Source organism: Stomoxys calcitrans, chromosome 1, assembly GCF_963082655.1.
Source record: "Stomoxys calcitrans chromosome 1, idStoCalc2.1, whole genome shotgun sequence".
Taxonomy (NCBI): Eukaryota; Metazoa; Arthropoda; class Insecta; order Diptera; family Muscidae; genus Stomoxys; species Stomoxys calcitrans.
Window position 1 is genome coordinate 192,424,487 of NC_081552.1, and position 16,268 is coordinate 192,440,754.

A 16,268-nucleotide genomic window follows, 5' to 3' on the forward strand; every position below is an offset into this window, starting at 1 on the left:
CGACGAGGGCATACCAGTGACAACCTCTTCTGGCGCCATGTTGTCCGTTGGAGAATTTCCCGGGAAATGTGGATCAACGAGTGGTTTCCTCACTAGACATTGTCCATACATTCTCTGACTTCTGTATTTACCCCACCGTTACAGGTCTCAAGGACAGAATCTTCCTTAGCCCAGAGGCCTCAGATGTATACTCTTCACGGAGCTGCAGAATTCCTTCCAGGGTTTTTTCTGAGCCTTTGTCAGCTCACCCTTGGTTTTTATTTAGCTCAGCGTTATAGATATCCCAATCGTGTGGTGTTCTTGTGGCTTTCGTTTTGTTGGCTCCAGCTCTGGTGTCCACCATGGCGGTCGTTGTTTGGCCCTTGGCTGGGCACTAGGATATGCTGACGAGTCATTCAGGGCCTTCGTGATCTGCTTGACCAAATGCAAATTTTGCCCATGAACATTCCACAACAGAGGCAAACTTTTCACATATCAATGAGTGCAGTCCGATTGAAGTTTAAGCTCAATGATAAGGGGCCCCTTTTTTGTAGCCGAGTCCGAATCATGTGTAGTACGGAAAAAGTGTAATATGTCACAGAAAGAATGACTGTCATTACACAAAAATACATGCATTGGGAAAAGTAAAGCTTATAGACAGGGTTGTCGAGCGTGGTTAATGCGGTAATTGTATCATAGATGCGTTTTCGCTATTAATACGATTCAAATACAACATACCAACGCACGGTCCTTGAAGCCATCACACCTAATATGGTTGAAAAGTCTTCTAACCAAAGCCGAAACGCGTCCCATAATGGTTGTTGTGAGTTGCTATCTATTTTTTGTACCCTCCACCATAGGATGGAGGTATACTTATTTAGTCATTCTGTTTGTAGCACCTCGAAACATGCGTCTAAGACGCCATTAAGTATATATATTCTTGATCGTCATGTCATTTTAACTCGATCTAGTCATGTCCGTCCGTCCATCTGTCTGTCGAAAGCACGCAAACTTTCGAAGGACTAAAGCCAGCTGCTTAAAATTTTGCACAAATACTTTTTATTAGTGTAGTTTGGTTGGTATTGTAAATGGGCCAAATGGGTCCATGTTTTGATATAGCTGCCATATAAACCGATCTTGGGTCTTGACTTCTTAAGCCGCTAGAGGACACAATTCTAATCCGATTTGGCCGAAATTTTGCGCGACGTGTTTTGTTTTGACTTTCAACAACTGTGTTAAGAATAGTTCAAATCGGTCCATAACCTGATGTAGCTGCCATATAAACCGATCTGGGGTCTTGACCTCTTGAGCCACTACAGGACGCAATTATTATCCGATTTGGCTGAAATTTTGCATGAGGAGTTTTATTATGACATCCAACAACTGTGCTGGGGTATGTTTGAAATCGGTTCATAACCTGATATAGCTGTCATATAATCCTATCTGGGGTCTTGACTTCTTGAGCCACTAGAGACCGCAATTATTATCCGATTTGTCTGAAATGTTGCATGTGGTGTTTTGTTATGACTTTCAACAACTGTATTAAGAATAATTCAAATCGGTCCATAACCTAATATAGCTGCCATATAAACCGATCTGAGGTCTTGACTTCTTGAGCCACTAGAGGGCCCAATTACTATCCGATTTGGCTGAAATTTTGCATGAGGTGTTTTGTTATGACTTTCATCAACTGTGCTGAGTATGGTTGAAATCGGTTCATAACCTAATATAGCTGCCATATAAACCGATCTGGGGTCTTGACTTCTTGAGCCACTATAGAACGCAATTATTATCCGATTTGGCTGAAATTTTGCATGAGGTGTTTTGTTATGACTTTCAACAACTGTATTAGGAATGGTTCAAATCGGTCCATATCCTGACATAGCTGCCATATAAACCGATCTGGGGACTTGTTTTTTTCCTTAATTACCTTTTTTGTTGTGAAACCCAAAAAAATTCATTTGTTTTAATTTTGTTCTTCCTTTTCTTTTTTTAACATTAGACCAACAAAATTTCAAAACAAATAAAAAATCTTCTTAAGATTCTCTAAACTGCCGCATAAATAACAAGGGCTCTACATAAATTCATGTGATGTTCACCTATTGTTTTGTTCCATTTGCAATACATTTAAACAAAATACAAGGGCCATTATATATCATGTATGCTTTATTAACTACAGTCGAGAGAGAGAGAGAGAGAGAAGGAACCCACAAACCGCATCCTTTTAAATATTTATGCATCAGAGTGTACGTACTCCCACATGTCAGAAGACTGACTATGAGACTGGCCAAGAATCACTAAAGCACAAATGGAATGAAATGGAATGGCAATCGCACAACGCCAGTGTCATAAAACAAAATGACAAAATAATAAAAGCCATAAAAACCAACTAAGAAATGCAAAGAGACGCAGTACTCGTGTGCTTGAGTGGCATGTCAGAGCCCCATGGACTTATTATCCTGGGCCATGGCAAACAAACAGTTTGTCCTTAAGACACATCTTTCACTTATGCCAGCCAGAAGCATAGCCGCCCAAAAATTGCTCTGAGCATAGCTGGAATCTCCTGCAAGTAGTTGCAGAAGCAGAATGCGAGACATAAATTCGAAATGCAAACACTCTCAAGGATATACGAGCGGGCCCACTTTCATAATGTATGTAGTAGATACCTGTAGCTGTTGGAGGGCATAAAGTATAATGGGAGTGTAGTCGTCTTATTCTGTAATGTCAGAATGAGGCTGAGGGTAACGTTGTGCTGTGGTTTTCAAAAAGTTCATATGGCTGCTGTAACTTAATCACCATTTGAGTGTTTTATTAACCAAAAGGTTCTTCAATTATGCAACTTTATGGTCATTGTGCCACAGCGGCGCACATATCCACACTCTGCCGCAGAATCAAACTTACAGTGGTTAGCAAAAATGTGAAGGTAAGGGAAGACTACGCTATAGGCGTATATGTGTGGAACATCTAGTTGCTGGTTCTTCAACTATGTATGTTATGGGGTATTCCATCTCAATAGTTGAGTTTTTATCTAGCACCTGTTATGAAACTTTGAAACACAGATAGGAATTGTTAATCTAATCGCCCGATCCCGCATTCCTTTGGCAATATCGAATAGTATACTTAAAAATTAAACAATTAAGAGCGTGCTAAGTTCGGCCGGGCCGAATCTTATATACCCTCCACCATTGATCGCATTTGTCGAGTTCTATGCGCGGTATCTCTTTTTAGACAAACATAGAATATTCAATAAGAACTGTTATGCTATTGGAGCTATATCAAGTTATAGTCCGATTCGGACCATAAATGAATGCTGAACATTGTAGAAGTCATTGTGTAATATTTCAGTTCATTCGGATAAGAATTGCGCCTAGTAGGGGCTCAAGAAACAAAATTTGGAGATAGGTTTATATGAGAGCTGTATCAGGCTATTGATCGATTCAGACCATATTAGACACGTATGTTGAAGGTCATGAGAGAAACGTTGCTCAAAATTTCAGCCAAATCGGATGAGAATTGCGCCCTCTAGAGGTTCAAGAAGTCAAGAGCCCAGATCGGTTTATATGGCAGCTATATCAGGTTCTATAGCTATTTACGCCACACTTAGCACAGTTATTGGAAGTCATAACAAAACACCTCATGCAAAATTTCAGCCAAATCGGATGGGAATTGCGCGCTCTATTGGCTCAAGAAGTCAAGATTCAAGATCGGTTTATATGGCAGCTATATCAAAACATGGACCGAATTAAACCATACTTAACACAGTTGTTGAAAGTGCTGCCAAAACACTTCGTGCAAAATTTCAGTTAGAATTGCGCCCTCTAGAGGCTCAAGAAGTCAAGTTCCAAGATCGGTTTATATGGCAGCTATATCAAACCAAGGACCGATTAAAACCATACTAAGCGTAGTTATTGGAAGTGCTACAAAACACTACGTGCAAAACTTCAGATAAATCGGACGAGAATTACGCCCTCTATTGGCTCAAGAAGTCAAGATCCAAGATCAGTTTATATGACAGCTATGTCAAAACATGGACCGAATTAAACCATACGTAGCATAGTTGTTGGAAGTGCTACCAAAACACTACGTGCAAAATTTCAGTTAAATCGGAAGAGAATTGCGCCCTCTAGAGGCTCAAGAAGTCAAGACCCAAGATCGGTTTATATGGCAGCTATATCAAAACATGGACCGAATTAAACCATAATTAGCATAGTTGTTGAAAGTGCTACCAAAGCACTACGTGCAAAATTTCTATAAAATCGGACGAGAATTGCGCCCTCTAGAGGCTCAAGAAGTCAAGACGCATATTTCGAGGTGTTAGAAACAGAATGACGAAATTAGTATACACCCATCCTATGATGGAGGGTATAAAAAAAAACAAAGTAAAAGCGTGCTAAGTTCAGCCGGGACGAATCATGGATTCTGCTAAAAATTTATACAACATAAATTTAGCTGAAGGGCATAATTTTATTCTACATACCAAACTTCTGTCAAACCAGCAAAAGTTAATGCTTCCAGGAACCGAACAAGGATGATTGTTTACATGGGAACTATACGAGGAATAGACTGATTTGGACCATATTTGGCACAGTTGTTGGCAGTCGTAACATCGCATCCAAAATTTTAGCCAAATCAGACTAAAATTGTGGCTTCCAGGCTGTCAAGAAGTCAAATCGGTAGATCGGTTTAAATGGGAGCTATATCAGGTTACCGGCCAAGGAGGGGTAACTATAAGCACCACACTGGCTGGAACTTTGAGCTCCGACTTGTGTAGTGTCCATCGTTATCACGGAAAGCTTAGCTGAAAGCTACCGAGTGCGTCCACAGGTTGCGGATGGTGAAAAGCTTCGTTTTTATGCGGAGTAGCTGCAAATGCGGCCGCGGGCAGTCAGCGATTTTCGAGAGAAGAGTCTCAGTGAGGAGTCAGGTGGCACTTGCTCTTAATTAAATACTGAGCGCCAATGATACTCGAGATGACAAAGCGAGTTATTGGCGCCTTCAAATAACCAATGGCCAACATCGGCGTCTGTTCCTAGGTTAGGGGCGGCTGGCGGCGAGCATCAGATTTTGGAGCAAGCGGCTCGCCACAATGCAATCCCATAAAACCCATGCGGTTGGGCCGCCGTGCCAGTAACCTGCCCCCGGAAAACTATGAGAACTATTATGAGAAAATAAAGGAATAGTAAAAACGGACCCTCCCAAAGTTGACGAGCCACGCAAACGAAAAAAGAACAACGATTTGCGGATCTGCACTTGGAATGTCCGCACTCTTTATAGAGAAGGTGCAGTATACGCGCTGGCGGATGTATTAGAGAAGTACAAGACAGAAAATACCGCCTTACATGAAGTGCGATGGACTGCGAATAGCGTCACTACCACATCAAACGGTGACGAACTATACTATAGCTGCCATAACACGAGGCATGAATTTGGTTGTGAATTTGTGGTTAGTCGGAGACTGTAACATCTTGTCTCCAGCTTTATTCCGGTGGATGAGAGGCTAGCCACAATCCGCATAAAAGCCAAATTCTTCAACATCAGCATTATTTGTGCCCATTCCCCGACGGAAGACAAGGACGAGCAGATATTTCTACGAACGCCTAGAGAGAGAATATGACCGCTGCCAGCCCATGATATTAAAATCGTTCTGGGAGATTTTAATGCGAAGATAGGGAAGGAAGACATTTTTGATCCAACAGTCGGAAAGTTTAGCCTCCACGAGATAACGTTCAGTAATGGGTTGTGGCTGTTAGATTTATAGATTTCGCGGCGGCAAAAGACATGGTAGTTAGTAGAACTAAATTTCAACATAAAAATATTCACAAAGCCAAATCACGAGGAACCACATTGATCACGTCGTGATAGATGGAAGGCATTCATCAAGCGTGTTAGATGTACAATCGATCTGTGGAGCGAATAAAGATTCGGATCATTACCTCATTGCAGCAAATGTTCGCAATCGTTTGAACATGGTGAGGAAAGTACGATCTGACACGGCACGGAAGCTGTACATTGAAAAGTTGCAAACACAAGAGATAGCAGCGGCATACTCCACTTGACTGACCCAACTGCTGGATTAAAGCCCTCCTTGTTCCGATGATATAATGGCGCAGTAGCAAACCATTGCCCACTCCATAGAAAACGCCGCGAAATCCGTACTTGTTTAGCGGGCCACGGTACCACGAAGAGTGTCGAGATGCTACTGAAACCAAGAATGCGGCATATAGAGCAACCCTGCAGTCAGTAGCAATGCGCCAAATGAAGGATAGGTATCGGTAGAAAATGAGAGAGGACAAAAGTCTATTCCGCCGAAAGAAAAAGGAAATGGAAAGACGTGAGTGTGAGCGAATTGAGATGTACAGGAGTCAGAAGGAAGTTCGGAACTTATACCAAGAATAAAACATTTTACCCAACTGCTAGTGTCCGATGTTGGCGGCGAAGAGGATACCGCAGAACCAATCCCTCATGATGGTATAGAATGTTTACCTCCTAGTCAGAATGAGTTCCAGGTAGCAGTGACCCGACAAAAGAACAACAAGGCAGCAGGAGCCGACGCATTACACGCTGAACTATTTAAGACCGGAGGTGACACGCTCATAAGGCGTATGCATCAGCTTGTCTCCGCAATCTAGCTAGATGAACGCATACCCGATGATTGGAACCTCAGCATACCATGTCCCGTACACAAGAAAGGAGACAAGATGGAATGTGCCATCTACAGAGGAACAAGTATCCTCCCCATCGTTTACAAGATACTCTCGAGAGTACTGTGTGAAAGATTAAAACCTAAAGTCAATGAGATAATTGGGCCCTATCAATGCGGCTTCATACCTGGTAAATCCACCGTGGACCAGATATTCACACTGCGCCAAATCCTGGAAAAGACCCGAGAAGGAAAATTCAACACCTATCATCTCTTTGTTGACTACAAAACCGCTTTCGATATCCCTTTACGTTCAAAGTTATTTCAAGCCATCTCCAAGTTTGGTATCTTTGCAAAATTAATAAGACTCTGCAGTATGACACTTGCTGATACGCGTTCCTCAGTAAGAATAGGAACGAATCTTTCCGAACCATTTAATGCCCAACGAGGTTTCAGACAAGGCAACAGCCTATCGTGTGATCTGCTCGAGAAGATTTATATGGCACAATAGATATGGCACACTAATCATAAGAGAACACAAGCAACTCGTCTATGCCGACGACATGGACATCATAGATCGGCCACCGGAAGTAGTTACAGCAACTTTTGAAAGAATCGAAAGAGAGTCAGTGAAAATGGGTCTGGCAGTAAATGGAGATAAGACGAAATGGATGATTTCAACTCCCAAAACGCCTTGTACAACCAAGCAGATAAAGAAAATGGAGAAAGTTGGAGTTGAGATAGTAAGCAAATTTATCTACCTGGGCACCGCCGTAACGGAAATGAATGACAACAGTTTTGAGATGGAGCGAAGAATAATACCGACAAACAGATGCTACTTTGGACTAAGTAAGCAATTTAAAAACAAGGCCACCTCTCGACAGACGAAGATTACGCTATACAAGACACTGATACTACCCGTCCTGTTATATGGTTCTGAAGCATGGGTACTTGTGAAAGCAGATGAGGCAGTGCTTGGAGTATTTGAGAGAGAGATTCTTCGTAAAATATATTGACCAGTTTGTGTTAATTCAGAATATAGGCGACATATGAACTACGAGCTGTAAGAGCTGTGTGACGACGATAGCATAGTTACACGCATTAAAATACAATGGCTGCGTTGGCTAGGTCATGTTATCAGAATGGATGAAGAAGCTCCAGCAAAGAAGTCTTTTGAAGGCAAACACGGTGATACACGCAAACCGGGAAGACAAAAAGCCCGATGGAAATATCAATTGGTGGGAGACACCTCGAAACATTGTGTTAGAGATTTAAGAATGAGCGCAGAAGATCGAGGCGCTTGGAACGCTATTCTACGTTCGGCTAGTGGAACAAATGTTCTGTCATAGCCAACGAAAGCAAAGTATATTAGGTTACAAACCGATTTGGACCGTACTTGACACAGTTATTTGAAGTCATTACAAAACATTATTTTAAAAATTTAAGCCAAATCGGGCAAAAATTACGTCTCCCAAGGGCTCAAGAAGTCAAATCGGGAGATCGGTTTATATGGGAGCTATATCAAAATCTGAAGCGATATGGGCGATTTGCAATCCCCAACAATAGTAAGTATCTGTTCAAAATTTCAAGCGGGTAGCTTTATGCTTTCGACCGCTATCGTGGTTTTGTCAGACGGACGGACGGACATGGCCAGATCGAATCGAAATGTCGAGAGGATCCAGAATATATATACTTAATGGGGTAGCAGATCAATATTTCGAGGTGTTACAAATGGAATGACTAGATTAGTATAACCCCATCCTATGGTAGTAGAGTAGAAACATGGTATGAGAAGTGCTGAAGTGAATTTTTAAGCTTCTAGAAGCATCGTGGAGGCAACCGTAGCGCAGAGGTTAGCATGTACGGCTATGACGATGAACGCCTAGGTTCGAATCCTGTCAAGAACATCAGCGGTGGTTAACCCCTCCTACTGCTGGCAACGTTTAAAGATGTGTCGCATTGTGGCACGCCGTTCGGACTCGGCTATTAAAACGAGGCCCCCTATCATTGAGCGTAAAATTTAATTGTACAGTACTCAGTGATATGTGAGAAGTTTGCTCCAGTTCTTTAGTGGAATGTTCATGGGCAAATTTGCAAGAATCATCAACTGTTTCCGAATCTGGCTGAAATTCGGTATGTGAAATATATTTGTGACCACTAAAACTCTCGTCCAATAACTCCGTGATAGATCTCTAAATATGTATAGTCCTAGGCCAATCCTTCATATGTTTAAATCAAACGAAGGATTTCGCCAAGTCGCAATGTAGCACGATTGGTACAATACAGGGGAAAATTAAAAGCTAGGGTATATATTTTTGATTTATTTATTTCGGACTCTGACATGAGAGAAGAGAAGTCTCTACTTAGTCAATTTCAATTAAGGCCACTCATGTAATGCCCCATATGTTTTATGTTCCTCTCTATGCATGTTAATCATTGGGGTCGGTCTCTCAAGGTTTATTCATCATGTCACTTTGTTTGATTAGTGTTTGATGGTCCTGGCTATGTTTGCTAGAGGTTGGTGGTTGGTGAAGGCTGCCAAACCTAACAGTTTCAGTGACATGGTGGATTTTTGCCAAAAAAAGCCAAGTCTTATTCAGGGGCCTGTCGTCATCCACATGCATGTGTTCGAATGTCAGCATAATATGACATGTCACACGACTATATTCCGTCGATGTATTAGCTTAATTATATCAGTGTCTATGGAATATTTAATCGTGAAATCATTTTCGTGCAATGTTGTTGGCAGCGAATAAATGAAATGATTAATTTGTAATTCGATCTAATTGAATTCCTTTGGGGGCTGCAGCAGCATGCCGATTGATTGCCTGATTGACATAATCGATGAGTTAGAGTAATATATTAAATTAATGCTTTTAATGGTTTAATTTTTTGAAGATGTGGTAAATGATGTTCGATAAGTTCGACATTTAAAACGTCTATTAAATATCCGCCTATGACGCTGAACGCCTGGGTTCGAATCCTGGCGAGACCATCAGAAAAAAATTTTCAGCGGTGGTTTTCCCCTCCTAATGCTGGCAAAACATTTGTGAGGTACTATGAGGTACTCTCCAAAGAGGTGTCGCACTGCGGCAAGCCGTTCGGACTCGGCTATGAAAAGGAGGCCCCTTATCATTGAGCTTAAACTTGAATCGGACTGCACTCATTGATATGTGAGAAGTTTGTCCCTGTTCCTTAGTGGAATGTTCATGGGCAAAATTTGCATTTGCATATGCATTAAATATCTGCAGGACAAGTGCATGTTGTTTTGAACTATTCAATGTTCTTCTTATATATAAAAATCAATTTGTGTTTATTTGTCCGTTGGTTTGTTTGTTTGTTTTATTGTTTGTTTTGAAATTTTCACTGGTGGTGCATAATGATCCCGTGGAGAACACAGGGTACTACATTTTTGATATATGAAGGGGGAGCGGACCCTCCCCCCTACCCTTATTTTCACAAACGCCAGCTTTCGGTGATGGGTGGTGCGATTTTAGCGAAACTTTGTGTGCTCTCTTATTGTAACCTCCAAAGAAAAATATGGTATTCAAATTTCGGATGGGGTAGCTAGGGGGGCCGCCCCATCCTAAATCCTACCAAATATATATTTAGACCAATCACGACAATATGGGACTCAAATGAAATGTATTTAGGATAAGAAAACGTATCTGACATCCAATTGTAGGTCCAAGTTTTAGGGGGACCACACCAAACCCCAAAACACCCCTAAATCGGACATATTTACCGACCATGGCAATGTGGGACTCAAATTAAAGGTATTTGCGAGTAGAATACGAATCTGATATCCAAATGGGGGACAAAGTTTCTGGGGGTCCTTCTCTTCCTCAAAACACCCCCAAACAGGACTTATTTACTGACCATGGCAATATGGAGCTTAGATAAAAGGTATTTGAGTGTAGAATAAGAATCGGATATCCAAATGTGGGGCCAAGTGGTTGGGTGGCTGTAATAAGAGCTATTTTAGAGGAGAACACGAATCTGATATATATCTTCAGGGCCAAGTCACTGAGCGACTGTCCCATCCCCTAAAACACTCCCAAAACTGGTCATGTTTGCGACTATGATAATATGGGGCTCAAATGAAAGGTATTTGGAAGTAGACCGCAAATCTGAATTAAAAATTCGGGACCAACTGCCTAGGGGACGTCCCACCCCCATAACAACCCCCAAATGGGACGACTTTGCTCACCATAACAATTTAGGTATAAAAGGGAGTGGATCTCGATATTGATAGTTTTTATCAATAAATTTGATATCTAATTGTGAAGCCAATTCCAATATGGGGTTAAAATATATGATATTTGAGAGTAAAGAACGATCTTGTTATATGTTCAGGGCTAAGTGTTTGGGGGGCCACTCCACTCTCCAAAACACTCCTAAATCGGGCATATTTACCGACCACGTCAATGTGGGGCTCAAAAACATGTAGTTGAGTGTACAAAACGAATCTGATATCCAAATGTGGGGCACCACCCCTTTTCCAAAACACCCCCCAAAGAGTAGAAATTTTGGGCCAAGTATTTGAGGACGCCTAATCTAAATGGTATTTAAGCACGATTCTGATATTTTTTTCAGGGCCAAGTGTCTAGGGGACCACCTCACCCCCAATTCGGACATCATGACAATATCGGGCTGATGTAAAGACTTTTAACAACAGAGTATATCAAACAACCAAACGTTAATGACCCAAACCCTCCGAGCGAATTCATAGTCCAATAAAGATCATATAGGATTCAGATAAAGGCATCTTATACTGTTAGTCAAGCGATATACATGTACTAATATCGTAGCATGGTATTTCACTATAGGCTATTTAATTGTCGAAAAAAGGTCGGTATATATGGCAGCTATATCAGTTTATCAAGCGATTTAGACACATTTGTCGGAAGTGATACCAAAACACCACGTGCAAAATTTCAGCCAAATCGCCTGAAGCTAAAAAGCCCTCTAGAAGCTCAAGAAGTCAAGACCCAATATCGGTTTATATGGCAGCTATATCAAAACATGGACCGATTTGGCCTATTAACAATCCCAACCGACCTACACTTAAAAGAAGAATTTCTGCAAAATTTCAAGCGCCTAGCTTTAATCCTTCGAAAGTAAGCGTGCTTTCGACAGACGGACGGAGGGAGGGACATGTCTAGATCGATTAAAAATATCATGACGATCAAGAATATATATGCTTTATGGGGTCTTAAACGCATATTTCGAAGTGTTACAAACGAAATGACTAAAATAGTATACCCTCCATCCTATGGTGGAGGGTATAAAAAAGCACTGGTAGCGACATTCAAAGAATATTTCATTGCACAACAAAAAGAGTTTGGCAATGTCGATGTGTTTGATGTTCTTAGCATTGATAATTAGCTTGTATCGGAATAGTGGAAAGTAAGGCTTTGTTGTTGTTGTAGCTATATTTCCATGTGGAGGTGGCGATCCTCGTCAAGCTCCTGTGTGAGCAAGCTCGTTCCAAAGAGCTATATCTAAATCCGAACCGATTTCTATGAAATTCACCAGTAATGTCGATAGTCCTGCCAAATTTCGAGAGAACCCGTTAACAAATGACCATTTTGTTGCATTACTAGCCGAACCGGGCCAGCTCCGCTGCGCCTCCTTTAACATTTTACGAGAATCGGTTCAGCCAAGTATCATATTGTCATAATGGTTCTAAAGGCGCTTTTGAGGGGTGGCGTGACCCCCTATACTTCGATCTGATTTTGTATGCCAGGTTCGAAATCTACTCCTGAATGCCTTTCATTTCTAAAGCCGCATTGATAGGGCCCAATTATCTCATTGACTTTAGGTTTTGATCTTTCACACAGTACGCTGGAGAGTAACATGTATGTCTTGTCTCCTTTGTTGTGTACGGAACATAGTAGGCTGAGGTTTCCACCATCGGGTATGCGTTCTTCTAGCCAGATTGCGTAGATAAGCTGATGCATACGCATTAACAGCGTGCCGCCTCCGGTCCTATATAGTTCAGTGGGTAACCCGTCGGCTCCTGCTGCCTTGTTGTTCTTTAGTCGGGTCACTGCACTTGGACCTCATTCTATACCATCATCATTGATTGGTTCTGTGGTATCCTCTTCGTCGCCAACATAGGACACTAGCAGTTGGATAAAATGTTGTTTCCATATCCTCAGCATTTTATCTATGTCAGTTACCAGATTTCCTTCTTTGTCTCTGCAGGAGGATGTACCTGCACCAAAGCCATCGGTTTGATGTTCAACTCTTTGGTAGAATTTCCGGACTTCATTCTGACTCCTGTACGTCTCAATTCGCTCACACTTACGTCTTTCCATTTCCTTTATCTTTCTGCGGAATAGATGTTTCTCCTCTCTCCTTTTCTCCCGATACCTCTCCTTCATCTGGCGCGTTGCTACTGATTGCAGGGTTGCTCTATGTGATGCATTTTTGGCTTCAGTATCATCTCGACAATCTTGGTCGTACCATGGGTTTCTGGGAGGAGGCATCCGGTACCCAAGTACGGATTTCGCGGCATTTTCCATGGAGTGGGCAATAGTTTGCCACTCCGCCATTATATCATCGGAACAAGTAGTGCTTTCATCAAGCAGTTGGGTCAGTCGAGTCCAGTATGCCGCTGCATTCTATTGTGTTTGCAGCTTTTCAATGTCCAGCTTCCGAGCAGAGTGAGATCGTACTTTCCTCGCCATATTCAAACGGGTGCGTAACTTTGCTACAACAAGGTAATGATCCTATCTATATTCGCTCCACGGATCGATCTTACATCTAACACGCTGGATGAATGCCTTCCATCTATCACAACATGTTGGTTCCTCATGTTTTGATCGGGTGACAGCCATGTGGCTATGTGAATATTTTTATGTTGAAATCTGGTGCTACCAACTACCATGTATTTTGCCGCGGCGAAATCTATCAGCCTCAACCCATTACTGGACGTTATCTCGAGGCTAAACTTTCCGACTGTTTCACAAAATATGTGTTCCTTCCCTATCTTCGCATTAACATCTCCCAGAACGATTTTAATGTCATGGGCGGGGCAGCGGTCATATTCTCTCTCAAGGCGCTCGTAGAAAATATCCTTGGTCTGCTCGATCTTGTCTTCCACCGGGGCAGGGGCACAAAAGATGTTGATGGCTTGAAATCGGGCCTAAATCCGAGGAAAATCCGCCAGCTCTACAGGAGCGTGATTAGACCAATACTTACTTACGCCTCAGTAGTTTGGTGGACTGCTATGGAGAAAAAGTGCAACATAAGGACCATACAACAGGTTCAAAGAACATGTTGTCTTGGCATAGGCGCAGCGATGACGACCACGCCCACTAGGGCACTGGAGACTATTCTAAATATCCCACCCATTGACATACAGATTAATTGTGAGGCAACTACTGCGGCTATGAGACTTAAGGCGATGGGAGAATGAATTGAGGATGGGAGCAGCTCATACCATTGCGGTACAATCGAGGCGACGATAGGAAACCTGGGAGAAAGAGTAGAGTTTCCGATCGGATACTTGAGACGACACTTGAGGTCGAGTGCTAAGCACTGCTGCCAGCGGCAAAGTCTTGGACTAACGGAACCCTAGTATTGTCGTCTGGAAGATAATGTTACACGTATGGATCAAAGCTAGGAGACAGAGTGAGCCTGGCGGTCTTCATCTGAGATCTGTTTTAGACTGCCTGACCATAATACGGTCCTGCAGGCGGAGATCCGGGCGTTCACGAAATGCCTGGTACTAACGCGAGGTCGTCGCGTGTGAACATCTTTAAATTGCAATTTTTGGCCATGAACATTGCACTAAGGAACAGGGCCAAACTTCTCACATATCAATGAGTGCAGTCCGATTCAAATTTAAGCTCAATGATAAGGGGCCTCCTTTTTATAACAGACTCCGAACGGCGTGCCACAGTGCGACACCTCTTTGGAGAGAAGTTTTACATGTCATAGTATCTCACAAATGTTGCCAGCGTTAGGAGGGGAAAACCACCGATGAAAATTTTTTTCTGATGGTGTCGCCATGATTCGAACCCATGCGTTCAGCGTCATAGGTGGACATGCTAACCTCTGCGCTACGGTGGCAATAACAAGCAGGACGGTGAGGTCACAAACAGGCGTTAATCTCTTGTAAGGAGATTAACGCCTTTTCTGAGGATGGCACAATTCGCATCGTTTGGGTGCCGGGCTATAACGGGGCGAGGGGGAAAGAAAGGGCAGACGATTTGGCAGTGAAGGCCAGAGAACTGTCGTCAATAAACTTGGTTAACCCGAAGCCTTTCGGGTCTACGCAGTCCGAGTTAAAGGAGTGGGCGACGATTGCGCATGCAACAGCGAAACGGTCGTTAGGACGGCGAAAACCCTATGGGGGGATCCAGATGGTGAGAAGACGAGGCTGTTACTGAAAGGAAGTATGAAGGAGGTCAGTTTAGCTTTTGGTGTTATAGCGGGGCACATAGGACTACGAGCTCACTTATGCAAAATCGGTGCGGCAAGTGATAGCATGTGTAGGTCATTTGGGGAAGATGATGAGACGTTGGAGCATTTTCTATGTCAATGCACGGCTTTCGCGGCTAACAGACACCGGTACTTAACTGGGGACACAATTCCAGACATGAACCAACTTAGGGGAGTGGTATGGAATTAAGGATTTTGTTACTTTTTTCGTATTTAGAGTGCACAAAGAGCCGATTACTGGCTTAGGTGTATGTCCATAGTGGCATGGGGCGGATTAACATCTGCAAGCTCTTTTCAATCTTACCTAACCTAACGCCTTCTCTGAGGATGGCACAATCCGCATCGTTTGGGTGACCGGCCATAACGGTGTAAGGGGCGATTTTACATAAGTGAGCTTGTAGTCCTATGTGTCCCTATATGACACCAAAAGCTATACTGACCTCCTACTTACTTCCTTTCAATAAGAGTCTCGTCTTGTCACCATCTGAATCGCCCCATAGGATTTTTGCCGCCCCACGCGCATTCGGTGCCCACTCCCTTAGCTCCGACTGCGTTGACCCGAAAGGCTTCGGGTTAACCAAGTTTATCGAGGTCAGTTCTCTGCCCTTCAATGCCAAATCGTCTGCCCTTTCATACCCAGACACATAGGACTACAAGCTCACTTATGTAAAATCGCTGCGGCAAGTGATAGCATGTGTAGGGCATGTGGGCTTTCTGCTTTCGCGATACGATACCAGACATGAACCAACTTAGGGGAGTGGTATGGAAAACAATTAAGGATTTTCTAAGTAGCACTGAATTCTTAACTTAAAATTTTCTTTTTCGAGGTTACCTTTTAGTTTTTAGATCGCAGAACAAGCCGATTACTGGCTTAGGGGTATGTCTATAGTGGCATGCGGCAGATTAATATCTGCACCCTCTTTTCAACCTAACCTAGTGGAATCGTTTCCATTAAGGTTCAATGCTGCAGAACAACACCCACTATGTGTCTTTTCTTCATGATGTCTAATATGTCTAACTTTGCCATAAGGATAGACTGAATTTTGTTACGCTTTATTCGAAACATAAGCGAAGTAGGGTCCCCCCGTGTCAATTTTTTAGTAGAGTTCCATAATAGGTGAATCTTTTGATTAGAGATCATGAACAGCTGGAAAACTAACTTTAAACTTAAAAATTAAAATTCAATTTATTAAAG